The sequence below is a fragment of the Canis lupus genome, chromosome 25 (genome assembly GCF_048164855.1).
Source record: "Canis lupus baileyi chromosome 25, mCanLup2.hap1, whole genome shotgun sequence".
Taxonomy (NCBI): domain Eukaryota; kingdom Metazoa; phylum Chordata; class Mammalia; order Carnivora; family Canidae; genus Canis; species Canis lupus.
In genome coordinates this window covers 4,308,127-4,322,483 of record NC_132862.1, presented here as the reverse complement: position 1 = coordinate 4,322,483, position 14,357 = coordinate 4,308,127, and the positions used below count along the sequence as shown (strand labels likewise).

The 14,357-nt window shown below is 36.7% G+C and overlaps 1 protein-coding gene across 11 annotated transcripts in view; it reads left to right on the top strand.

Moving 5' to 3' along the window:
• The window catches only part of LARP4 (La ribonucleoprotein 4), a 220,007-nt gene that overhangs the window by 154,819 nt on the left and 50,831 nt on the right, over window positions 1-14,357 (top strand). The window lies entirely within an intron of this gene.

Genomic DNA, 14,357 nt, shown 5'->3' with positions numbered 1-14,357 from the left:
GAGAGAGATACTTTTTGAGTTCTAATCTGAGCCTTGTTACTAATTTACCCTTATTCTGGGTAAGCCAACAGGGTAATTACCTTTAACTTTTTTATAGTTTTTAAGAGTATACTTTTAGTTGGGCAAATAAAACTTTTAAAACAAGAATGAAGATTGCAGTATGTTAAAATATAGACTCATTTACATGCAAGATTTAAAGGAATACAAATAATGAAAAAGAAATAGATGGTTTATATTTCCTTTTTTAGAAAAAAAATTTTTTAAAGATTTTATTTATTTATTCATGAGAGATACAGAGAGAGAGGCAGAGGGAGAAGCAGGCTCCATGCAGGAAGCCTGATGTGGGACTTGATGTGGAACTCAGTCCCGGGGCTCGGGGATCACGCGCTGGGCTGAAGGCAGGCGCTCAACTGCTGAGCCACCTAGGGATCCCTAGAAAACAATTTTCTAATGGTTAAGTGTAGGTAAATGTAAGAAAAAGAAACTTTTGAATATCATGTACTCCTGTGTCTTCTTTTGTCTGTTATCTTGTGATAGAGCCAAACTTGGGTTTAGAAAAATATATCTAGGGCAGCCCCAGTGGCGCAGCGGTTTAGCGCCGCCTGCAGCCCAGGGTGTGATCTTGGAGACCTGGGATCGAGTCCCACATCAGGCTCCCTGCATGGAGCCTGCTTCTCTCTCTGCCTGTGTCTCTGCCTCTCTCTCTGTGTGTTTCTCATAAATAAATAAATAAATCTTAAAAAAAAAATCTCTATATTTATAAATGACTGGCTCTAAGCCAAAGACAGAGATGTACTTTGTTTGTTTACTTTTGGAGAAGTACTTTAGATGAATCTTACTAGGGGTAGTCTTTGAACAGTAGACTTAAAGCCAGACTCCAAGGATGAAAAGTTAAGTTTTGTTTGGTTTCTATATTATTGAGGGAAGAGAAAAAAGCATTTTCTGTGTCAGAGCAAAAAGTCACGAATAATCCAGGGTTTGTGTTGTACTTAGTTGGCCAGTACTTCATACCGTTAGATATTGCAAACTACAAAATAGGTTAGTCTGATCCTACCCCTCATTTTGTCCCAGATGGTTATAGTGTACACCTGTTTTTCTGGAACAGATATCCCACCCTGTTTAATTCTCAAAAATGTCCTGATTTGTATGATACCTTTTATTTTTCAGAAGAGACCAGGGATTCACTGTCTGCTTATTGGCAGTGTTTTTCCCCATATTACTAACATAGTGCACATAATTGGTACTAATATATTTGTTGTTGAATTAGCTATGAGGTTTTAAATTTGTAGGATTTACAAAAACTTGCAATTAAGCAAGGTAAGAGAAATATAGGATTATTTTAGCTTTTTGAGTTAGGTGAAGGAAAAAGTGGGGCAGTGATTGAGTAATAATGATAAGATACATTTATATACATGGAAAGCAGGGAGCCTGACTGGGGCTTGATCCCAGGACCTAGGGATCATGACCTGAGCCAAAGGCAGACACTTAACCAACTAAGCCACCCATGTGCCCCATTGAGGACTATTTAAATTTATTTAAATTACTTAAATGCTAAATAGCAATAGGGTTCTTAATCTTAATAAGGGGATTAGTTCATGAATCTTCTATAGAACTTTCTAGGGAGAAGTCTGTAGTTTTATATTTTCAGAGTAATCTTTGGGCCTCCCCCTCCACCAAAAACTAAGCCACTGATCTATGGAAGCCTGTTTTGTTTTGTTTTGAAGCAGCAACAGATGCCATCTGACTGAGGTGTAGTGAGAATTTGGGGATATAAGTCTTTCCTTCTGATACCAGAGGATTGGCAGTATAGTAATAGCTTTACTGAGGAATAAACCTCAGGTTTTCTTCCACAGTGGAGAATAAGTGAATTCTGATTTTTGACTACTTGCAGAGCTCAGGTGGTCTAGTTACTTTGCTATTCAAAATGAGTCATAGACTAGCAGCAGACTTAGTTACCCAGGGGATGGATTCTCAGAATACTAAATCTCAGCCTCTGCTACTGAACTGCTGAATCAGAATGTGCATCTTAGCAAGATCCCTAGGTTCTTTTTTTTTTTTTTTTAAGATTTTATTTATTTATTCATGAGAGACACAGGCAGAGGGAGAAGCAGGCTCCATGCAGGAAGCCTGATGTGGGACTCGATCCCGGGTCTCCAGGATCACGCCCCAGGCCAAAGGCAGCGCTAAACTGCTGAGGCTGCCCTAGATGATTCTTATACACATTAAAATTTGAGAAACACTTATGTAGCATTTATTTATCCACTGATTCATTTAACAAATGTTGTTAGCTTCCTGTGTGCTAGTCACTGTTCAAGGTACTAGAGAACAGTAAATTGTACATAAGGTCACTGCCATTGTGGAGCTTGCTGACAAAATAATTCAGATAAAGATAAGTGCTTTGTGATAGAGGGTAAGTTTTATTGCATAAACTGCCATGAATATTGTCTTTTTTTAACTGAAAATTAAATGACCCTAGGATAGAAAATTACCTTGGCCCCGAGATAGAAATCAGGCCAGAGCTGCATTGACTTCTGCTCTGAGGACCCTAGTTATCTGGTGGCATATCCATTTTTTTTTTGGATTATTAGCCATTGTAGGCAGAACTGAGCCAGAGACCATTGGCTTGTTGAGGAGATTTATAATATTCCTTAAATGGTATGTAACTGGTTGTCTTTTTTTTTTTTTTCAAATAACTGGTTGTCTTAAAAAAGTTTTCTCTAAGGTAATTGTAGTATAGTTAATAACCACTGTAAAAATGTATTGGCAGACTCTCCCAACTGCCTAGGTTCAAATCCTGCCTCTGCCTTACTAGCTTTGCAACATTGGGCACATTACCTACAGGTAAAGTAACTTTTTTTTTTTTTTGGTAAGATTTTACTTTTAAGTAATCTTTACACCCATTGTGGGGCTCGAACTCAAAATCCCAAGATCAAGAGTCACAAACTCCACCAACTGAGCCAGCCAGGTTCCTCTAAAGTAACATTTTTCTTATCTACAAAATGTGAGTGATAGTGGCATTTAACTGAAGTTGTTATGAAGATGAATCAAGCGTTCCATAAATGTTGTTATTCTTCTCTGTCAGAATGGATGGAAAATCCTCAGTTTAATTTTTATTTTTGTTTCCTGTGAACTACCCCTAAGCATATTCTAGTAGGAAGGACTCTGATGCTTTATGCTAGATGAAATGACAGATGTTTATTTTATGTCCTTTTTTTTTTTTTAAGTACTTTTAATTTGGTGGTCAATATTGGAGATGTAAAAATTAAACCTGGACGATTGATTTGCCATGAAGCATATGACTTTAATCAACTTACACACTTTTTCAGCATTTATAGGGTTAAGTGGCATGGGTTTTCTGTTTCTGATAGTAAATAGGTAAGTAAAACAGATGGTTATACACGACCAAAGAGAGTTTCACCATATTCATGATGACTTTTTCCTGACTCGGTTCTGTTACCTTAAAACTGCTGTCTTTTATGATTGGAGGATTTTGCCAAGAATTTGATGTCTTTCTTTTTTCCTTTCATTTATATAACTCCTCACATAGGAACTGGCATAAAATGGACCAATAATGAAGACTGCTTTTGGCATATCTGGTGATGATACATATTGTTTAGGTATAGAGATGGTGATTGATCTCTCATTTTTATAGACTGACAATTTGGATATTTCTGTGGTGATTTTGGCAGATCGCTTCAGAGTGCACTTGGACAGTTTACATCCTTTAATAGATGTTTTATGTAACTGTAGCCTCAGGGGCTTACTTCCAGTTCCGTGGAAGAGATAAGGATTTTGATGGAATTTTTTTATTAAACCCTAGACAAAATGAATCAAATATGGTTCTTGAAAATTTAAATGAGAAAAATAAGCCTTTATTGTAGTTAAACTGTCTTGTTAGATTCGTTATTGTATCATTTTAAAGATTATTTGTCATAGAAAAACACTTTTGTTGGACATTTTCAGTTTCCAGTTTTTCTTTATGTAGTAATCAGTATAGGACATTCTTGTATAAAGCTTTTAGATTTAAACTTACTGCAGTAGGTTAAAGAGTGAACATTTTAAAAGTTATTTCATATCAATATTGGCAAATTGCTTTCCAGAAGTGTTAGGACAGTTTTTATTGTTGTCCAGTTTATTGCATCTTTGTCAGCATCTGGCATTCTAATTTATGAAAATTTACCATAGAGGTTAAAATGAAATAATTGATTTAGTTTGCATTCCAGTGACTAATGTGATTGAATATTTTTCCATGTTTATTAACTGAATTATCTTTTTGCTTTGTGCTTTTCTTACCTTCTTTGAAAACAATAGCCTTTTTTTATTTTTTATTTTTATTTTTTATTTTATTTTATTTTTTTAAACAATAGCCTTTTATGTCAGTTGCTTCAAATGATTTTCCCAGTTCATGTGTCTTTTAATTTGGATCTTAAATGTTTCATTATATATTTCCTGAATGTAAAAGCAGTAGATGTTAATTGTAGGAAAATACAGAAAAGTACAAAAATGGAAATAAAAATGCTACTGCTCACAGATAACCAGCCATAACACTGATTTTTAGTCTCTCCAGTCTTCCAGTCCTTTCATAAAATTCAGAATTTCTATAAGGTAGCAACTTGCTTTCCCCCAAGTTTCCATGAACACTTTCAATGCTTTCTATAGTATTTCCCTCCACTTATGAGAAATTTTATTTTGAAATAATTACACATTTCACAAATTGCCAAAAAAGTGTACAGAGTGGTGTCATGTACTTTTATGTGTAGTTTCCTCCAGTAACACCTTGCCATAACTATAGTATGATGTAATAGACCAACAGATTGATACTGGTACAGTCATCACCAATTTTATGTTAAATCTGATTTTAAGGCTCTAGGATATTCTCTTTATATGTATGGGTAGACTACAGTTATAGAACAAATCCTCTTTGGTTGATGTCTTAGTCCACTCTGACTACTATAACATCACAATCTGGGTAGCTTATAAACTCAGAAATTTAATTCTGGGAAGTCCAAGATCATGGAGCCAGCAGATTTGGTACTTGGTGAGGACTTTCTGGTTGGTAGTGCCTTTTCACTATGTCTTCACATGTTGGAAGGCGCTAGGGACTGTGCTCTCTTTTAGAAGAGTGCTAATCCATTCATGAGGGCTCCAGTCTTCTGACTTCGCACTTCCCAAAAGCCCCACCTTCCAATCCCATCAAATTGGGCATTAGGATTTCAACACATGAATTTGAGGAGTACACAAACATTTAGACCATAGCAGTTGGATGTTTCTAATTTTTCACTATTATAAAATCAGTATGGTGAACATCCTTGTACTTATGTAGTTTTGCATATCTCTTTCTTTTGAATAGGAATGACAAGTAGATTTTTAGATCGAAGAATGTTTATTTTTTTCAATGTTTTTTAATTGAAGTATTATTATACAGTGTTCTATTAGTTTCAGGTGTACAGTATGATTCAGTAATTCTAACATTACTTAGTGCTCATCACATTAAATGTACTCTTAGTCTCCTTTATCTGCTTCACTTATCCTCCCACCTACCTCCCCTCTGGCAACCACTAGTTTGTTCCCTGTATTTAGGAGTCTAGTTTTTGTCTCTTTGGTTTGTTTCTTAAATTCCACATATAAGTGAAATGATACGATATTCATCTTCCTCTGTCTGGCTTACTTCACTTACCGTTACATTTTCTCGGTCCATCCATATTGTCGCACATGGCAAGATCTTACTCTTTTATGGCGGAGTAATGTTTCATTGTTATATATATCATATCTTCTTCATATATTTGTTTATGGATGGACACCTGGGTTGCTTCAGTATCTTGGTTATTGCAAGTAATGCTGCAATAAACATAGGAGTACATCTTTCAAACTAGATTTCTTTTTCTTTGGGTGGATACCCAGTAGTGGAATTACTAAAAGCATATGGTGATTCTTTTTTTATTATTTATTTTTAAATATTTTATTTATTTATTAGAGTACATGCACTCACACATGCCCACATTTGTGTGGGGAGGGGCAGAGGGAGAAGCAGACTCCCCACTGAACAGGGAACCCACTGCCAGGTATCCCAGGACCCTGGGATCACAACCTGAACTGAAGGTAGATGCTTCACTGACTGAGCCACCCAGGCACCCCGGTAATTCTATTTTTCAAAGAATGCATATTTTTAAGGCTTTTGATAAGCATTGCTAACTCTTAGGAAAATCGTATGAATTACAGCAGTGAACTGATAGTTTCCTTTTATAGTTATGAAAATGACATTAAGTAGTTCAGTAGGTAAAAATGATATTCTGTAAATAACTATTCTGCTTGTTCTTTGTACATTTTCCCTCTTTGACAAATAATCTTATTAATTTATAGCTCTGTTGTTAATAAGGTTGGTATTGTAACCTCCTAGACCTTTTTTGTTTTTACATTTGTATTTATCTGTACTGTGATTTTTATGTTTGTTGACATAAATGAGAAAACAAAGTACTTGTTTTGCAACTTGATTTTTTTCCCTGTTAGTATATACAGGCCTATCCTTTTTTTTTTTTTAACTTTCATAGTATTTCTGTTACAAGTATATTACATTTCATTTAACCATTTACTTAGAGATTTATATTTGTTTTTAGCCTTTCACTTAACTAATCATTGCTGTAATATATATCCTTATAAGTGTGTTTTTGTGTACATTAATGGCTAATATACTAACTAGTTTGGTGAAAAATAAAAATATTCCCAGGAGTACTGCTTGTCTGTATGCCATCAACTTCACACTTGGATTAATCGTGATACTATTCGCAAGGATTTATGGATAGTATGCTACCGAAAGGCATCTAATTAATGATTTTGATTAATTAAATGTTTTTTTAAATATTTTATTTAAATATTATTTATTTAAATAAAAGCTAAATAAAGCTAAATAAATATTTTATTTAGCTTGACCATTATTTATTCATAGACACAGAGAGAGAGGGGCAGAGACACAAGACAGAGGGAGAAGCAGGCTCCACACAGGGAGCCCAATGTGGGACTCGATCCCGGGTCTCCAGGATCACACCCCAGGCTGCAGGCGGCGCCAAACCGCTGCGCCACCGGGGCTGCCCGATTAATTAAATGTTTAATGAAATAGTTCATCCCCTTTTCCTTGGGCAAGCTTAGTGCCTTTTGGAATAAGAATTATCAGTGGGCTGGGTCAAAAGGGAACATCCGTTAGCAATACTTGGGAGCGCTGTGTGCCAAACCCCTGCATCCTGACTTGAGACAGAATAAGAAGGCATCAGGCTATCACTAATTTTTTATCTCTTCAGTGGCAGAGGTAGTGGTGATTTGAGGGCTCTTGTCTGACTCTTGGCTAATTCCCCAAGTTTGCAGAAATGGGCTCTGGTCCTTTAGTTATTGAGTTGATTTTTTTCTATCCTCACATGCTTAGGGTATGGACTTTGCATGGGCAGACCATTAATATCTCAGAAGGTAGGAAGCTCAGTCATTCCAGGAGGTGGATAGAAAGCAGAATAACAGTCATTGTACCAACATGATGCTGCCAGACACTGAGTTCTCAGTAACAAAAGGACAAACTTTCTCAATATCAAAAGTTAATTGCTGTGTGGTAGGATACCACCTGAGTGGGAGCTTACCAGGAATTTTTTTTGGGGGGGGGGGGGGGCACTGAGCAACAGCTCCTGACTTTGGTCCTTGATCTTTGTAGTCTCTTCTTGTCTCTGAAGTGAGGTGGGCTCTTTCCCATCACTACCTGCACTGAAATGCATTTGGTTTTTATATTCTCTACTCTGTTTAAAATCTAATCTGATTGCTTTGGGGCATATTTTTTTGAATTATATTAAATATGCAGGACATCACTCTTTATAATCTCCATATAAAGACAAATTTAATAACTTATTTGCCTAAATTGGGAAGCCTTCTAGAAGTTGAGCTTTGAGTAAATCTGTGTAATCTCTAAATAAGTAATTGACTTCTGACATAAAATATAGCGACATCTAAAATCACTTGTAAAAATCACTTGTAAAATCACTTGTCTATCATTTTTGGTTCCTTGATTTTGTCAATTTCTGCTATAATCTAGGAATGACAAGTTTGAATACATCATGATGAAACATTGAAAAACTTCGTGGTCAAAAATTCTGTTCTCACTAATCTAAATATAGAGAACAAATTCATAGTTACCAAAGGTGGAGGGTAGAGTAGGTTGGGTGAAATAGATGATGAGGAATACAGAGTATACTTATGATGAGCACTCAGAATATGTAGGATTATTGAATCACTATATTGTATGCCTGACTAATATAACACTGTGTTAACTATACTGGAATTAAAAAAATTCAGGGTGCCTGGGTGGGTCAGTTGGTTAAGCGTCTGACTCTTGGTTTCAGCTCAGGTCACAATCTCAGAGTCAAGAGATTGAGCCCTGTGTTGGCCTCATACTCAGCATAGATTGTGCCCAAGATTCTCTGTCCTTCTCTCTTCCCCCCTCCAACTCTTTGCTTGCACGTGCATAGTACATCTCATCAGTAAAAGGTAAATTTTTCATTGTAATCCCACAATATTTGGGTATTTATTTATAAATTAAGTGTATGTGGCATATATCTTTTAAGATTTTATTTATTCATGAGAGACACAGCGAGGCAGAGACATAGGCAGAGGGAGAACCAGGCTCCCCACAGGGAGCCCGGTGTGGGACTCCATCCCTGGACCCAGGATCATGCCCTGAGCCAAAGGCAGCCGCTCAACCACTGAGCCACCCAGGAGTCCCTGTGACATAATTTTGTATCTTTTTTTTTTTAATTTTTTATTTATTTATGATAGTCACAGAGAGAGAGAGTGAGGCAGAGACACAGGCAGAGGGAGAAGCAGGCTCCATGCACCGGGAGCCCGACGTGGGACTCGATCCCGGGTCTCCGGGATCGCGCCCTGGGCCAAAGGCAGGCGCCAAACCGCTGCGCCACCCAGGGATCCCAATTTTGTATCTTAAATATCAACCTCAATCTCTTTAATAGTGAGTATTTTTCATATTTGGAGCCCCCAGTTTTTGAGTAGCTTTCTATATTTGCAGAAATGCCCATATTGAGTCAGGCCTCTGCAGTGTATGTACTAGTCAGAATTCAAATTCCCAGATGCTCTTGTATCTAGATGGATGCATCTTAAATAACATTAAGAGCCACTAGTCAGACACACCCATAGATCACTTTTGCTTGAAAATACACAATGTAAGGAAATGAGGGTTCTATTCATAACTTTCGATTTTGCAGGAAGGAGCGGAAGTAGAGATGGTCACCTTTAAGTGGAAGTGTCAAGGTTAAGTTCCTAATGAAAAAGTGACTTTGGTCCTGGCATGGTAATGGATTTGAATTTTGGCATTTAGCACTTGTCTGTGGCAGGGATAGGGATTTCCTCATCAAGCCACGTCAGCATTATTTTGGGTGATGTTATCTTTGCACCTATTTTCAGCCTTTTCAGTGACATAATGGCAGTGACACTGTCCTTGAATAAATTACCTTTCTGTTAATTTACCTAGGTGGATCCTAAATATTGACTAATAAAAATCCTTGGTAAGATATTTTTAGTATAGCAGACATTGTTCAGGTGTCTACTTAGTGGCAAATGTAAAGATGATATGCATTCTAAAATTGCAAATTCATGGGGTCAGTTAAGTGGCTACCTTTAAATAGTATCTTGGTACCTGGGTGAGAGGGTGGCTACACCTGGTGCTGTAAAAAAACTAATTGGTTTCCTCCCTGAGCTAATTATGGTTGATGTAGTATTGTGAATTAATATCTTTAAGATGTTGCTGTGATTATTTAAATGGCACTACTTTGAGAGATGTGTTTGCTCTGCTGCATGGTTTGTCATTTTGTTACTGACTATGATGTTACTATAAAAGCTTTTAGCAGCCCTGAAACAAAAAACCAAGAAGAGGGCAACCCAGATGGCTCAGCGGTTTAGTGCCGCCTTCGGCCCAGGGCCTGGTCCTGGAGTCCTGGGATCAAGTCCCGCGTCGGGCTCCCTGCATGGAGCCTGCTTCTCCCTCTATCTACATCTGCCTCTCTCTCTGTCTCTCTCATGAATAAATAAAATGCATGGAGCCTGCTTCTCCTGCCTATGTCTCTGCCGCTCTCTGGGTCTCTCATGAATAAATAAAATAAAATAAAATAAAATAAATAAAATAATAAAATAACAAAATAAAATATTCCCATAAATAAAATTCCAAGGAAAATGGGCTTACAATATAAAATCATAAAGCATGTGAGAGTCATAATGAGCATGGTTTAGCAGAAATAATACTACAAAAGCAACCCCTCAAGGATTGCAGATATTGTAATTATCAAATATGGACTATAAAATTAGAATATTTTATATGCTTGAAGGAAAATACTGAAATGAGGTGCTTGGGGGCTTAATAGGTTATGCATTCAACTTTTGATTTCAGCTCAGGTCATGATCTCAGGATTGTAAGATACAGCCCTGCATCAGTCTTCATACTGGGCATAGAGCCTGCTTAAGATTCTCTCTCTCCATGAAAGAAAGAGGGAGGGACGGACGGAGGAAGGGAAAAGGAAGGAAAGAAGACAAAAAGCATTAGATAGATTTCATTTTGGAAATGAAAATTATTTTAAGAAAAGAACTTAGAAGGGCACCTAGGTGGCTGAGTGGTTGAGTGTCTGCCTTCAGCTCAGGTTGTGATACCAAGTTCTGGGATGGAGTCCCACATCAAATTCCCTGCAGGCTTCTCCCTCTGCCGATGTCCCTGCTTCTCTGTCTCTCATGAATAAATAAAAATCTTAAAAAAAAAAAAAAAAAAAAAGAAGAAGAACTTAGAAATTTAGTGGACAAGTTAATTTCATCTTAGAAACAGATGAAGAGGGCAGCTGGGTGGTTCAGCGGTTTAGCGCCGCCTTCCGCACAGGGCATGATCCTGGAGACCCGGGATCGAGTCCCACGTCAGGCTTCCTGCATGGAGCCTGCTTCTCCCTTGGCCTGTCTGTGTCTCTCTCTCTCTCTCTCATGAATAAATAATTAAAATCTTTTTAAAAATTTTGCTGAAAGGGAATATTTGCCTAGTAAGAATTCTTTATACAAAAAAAAAAATTCTTTATACAGCAGAGGTAGATGGTAAAAATAAAGGCATTTTCAAGGTACCACAACTTTTAAGAGTTGACTTGAGGAAAAAGGGGGGAATCCCTGGGTGGCTCAGTGGTTTAGTGCCACCTTTGGCCCAGGGCGTGATCCTGGAGACCAGGATCAAGTCCCGCCCGCCTCAGGCTCCCTGCATGGAGCCTGCTTCTCCCTCTGCCTATGTTGTGTCTCTGCCTCTCTCTCTCTCTCTCTTTCTCTCTCTCTCTCTCTCAGGAATAAATAAATAAAATCTTAAAAAAAAAAAAAGTGAATTATGTCCTTGAGGGAGAAGGAACATAATTCCACAAGAAAGGTGTGAAATGTGAGAAAGAATGATGTCCAAAGAAAGTCATCAGCATTTATGTAAACTTAATAAATATTGACTGGTTAAAACTAAAATATATATATTACATATATACAGGCACAAAATGCATAAAATAATCTTTGATGTTAACGTACTACACAGTGTAACATGCTGTTTGAAAAAAAGGTTATTTTCAGTTTTATATTTTTTTATGACTCAGATTTAAGGTAACATTTTAATGGAATGCTTTATAAAAGGGAAAAAAATCCCTGATTATTAAAGCAGATCATGTCCCCCTCTAGCCCATAACCATGTTTATGTACTTTTTTGCAGTTGTAATAATCTGTGAACTATAATCATTTGTGGTTAATATTTCCACTTAATCTCTGTGTCTTTAATTGGATATATTATTTCTCATATGGGATAATCTGGAAAAGAGAGATACTAATATGAGTACTAATTTCAGGGCGCTTGGGTGGCTCAGTTGATTAAGTGGCTGCCTTCGGCTGAGGTCAGGTTCTGGGATTGAGCCCCACATGGGGCTCCCTGCTCAATGGTGAACCTGCTTCTCCTTCCCTTGCTGCAGCTCCCCCTGCTTATACTCTCTCCCTCTCTCTCTCTGTTGAATAAGTAAATAAAATTTTTTCAAAAGTACTAATTCCTAGCCCACAGAATTGCTTCACATATTTGCTTTTGTTATTGTGGTGATTATGGTTTTTTTCACTTCATTTTGTGAAAGCATTTTCCATTTTTGGTGGTTTCATATTTCATAAGCCTCTGATGCACATTGTTGCACATTATAATTTCTCTGGAAATTGGGATACATCTTAATGATATTTGATGTCACAGTTTAATAAATAACAGTTTTTTCTTTGATATAGTAGTACCTCTTTAGATTTTATAAAACATGGTGATGTATTTTTATAATTTTGAATGGCTGTGTAATGCTTTACCTAGTGAGTGTGTCATAATTTCCTTTAGTCCTCGTCTGGGTTATTTCCATTTGTTGGCTCTTATAAATAATGCTAATAAGTAAGAATGAGGTGCACCATTTTATACAGTCTCCATTAAAGAATGAGTTTGTAAATTTTATGCTGATATGGGAATTTTTAAAGTGCTTTACTAATCTAATAAGTGCTAAGTGGTACTTTATTTTCCTATTTGTGTGCATATATGTGTATTTTTTCTAGAATTTTATTTTCCTAGTCTTTATTTTAGATGGTTTTTTTGTTGGAGTTCTATGTTATTCTGTAGTTCTCAGTTTATCTTTTGTGATTAGTACCTGTTTCTTCAAAGTGAGTTTTCTGTGACATAATAGTTTATATTTAACTTTTAACCTCACCTTGCAATTATTTTGATATGCATTAGTGATTGGTAGTATACTCTTGAGAGTGAGACAGTTTATCATCTTCTGTTCAAAAGTAATGTACCTTATAAAAAAGGACATGAAGTTTTATACTGAGTGTTAATTGCTTTTCCATTATTGATAGAATTTAGTTTTGGGGGTACTTGGGTGGGTCAGTCGGTTAAGTGTCTGCCTTTGGCTCTGATCATGATCTCAGGGTCCTGGATTCGAGCCCTGGCATCAGCAGCATTGGCATCGGGTTTCCTGCTCGGCGGGGAGCCTAATTCTCCCTCTTGCTCTGCTCATGCTCTCTTGCTCTTGCCCTCTCTCTCATAAATAATATCTTTAAAAAAAAATTTTTTTTGGTTCTTAAAATACAGACTTCTTAGCACAATTTGTAGTTGAGAAAAATCGAGAGAGAGGAGTTAAGTTTTCCCATGACTGTACATTTGTTAATATCAGAGCTGTGTTTTGAATTCAGGTATGATCTAGAGCTTCAACCATTGTATGTTTAGATAATAATTATTAACTACCTTGGAATAATTCTATTTTGCTTCATTAAAGCCACATACTACTCTGCATAACAATTTATATAAATGAAGGGTATTTCTAGTAGCTATGTGGCCCGTTTGCTGTATCTTTTCCACCTACAAATCTTATTCATTAAATGAATCTTTTTACTCTTTCATTGAATTTATCAAGACTCAGAAATTGATTTCTCTTTCTGAGAATTGTAATCTTTGTTAATTGCCGTTCCCTTGGGTAGAGACATAAGTAGTATTTTCAGAATTGAGGAAAGTGATGAGGGGTATGTTTGTAAATATATAGGTTTTATTCTATTAAAGTGCTTATTATAGAATTAAATACTGGGATGGCTCAGTAAATTAAGCATCTGCCTTTGGCTCAGTCAGGATCCCAAGGTTCAGAGACTGAGCCCTTCATGGGGTTCCCTGCTCAGTGGGGAGTCTGCTTCTTCCTCTCCTTGCTCTCCTTGCTAGTGCACACTCTGTGTCAAATAAATCTTTAATTTTTTTTTTAAATTAAACGCTATTCACTGATAGGACATCTAGGTTATCACAAGCTCTTGACAGTTCTCTCCCATCAGTCAGAAATTAAGCTATACATAAATTATTAAATCAAAATCAGCTTAGCTGCAAAGGTAAGGTTCTGGGAGGGTATTGCCCTAGTAAAGGCAAAAGGGGGGCTATATTATCTGTAGAGAATTTTATAACAATAATGAAATTAACTAAAAGGGCTATACTTGTTATTATCCTATAACTGACAATTCTGAACAGTGTCAACGATAAAATACTGCCCACTGCCACCACCATTTTAAGGCCCAGCTCTTGTTCCCAAGAGGTGAATAAACCTTAGCGTGGAAAAGGACATTGTATCTCAACTCTCTCCTTTTTCCAAAATTGTGATTCAGTTGATAAAAGGAAGCAATCAAAAAATATATTACAAGCTGTAACAAGGAAACAATGTTTCATTGATTCATCATACATATAAGTCATGTTGGTCCAGCTAACTGCACAGTAGTGGAAACTCAAAACTCAAGTAAAACAATGGCATCAAGATTGCTGTTTTGGGGCAGCC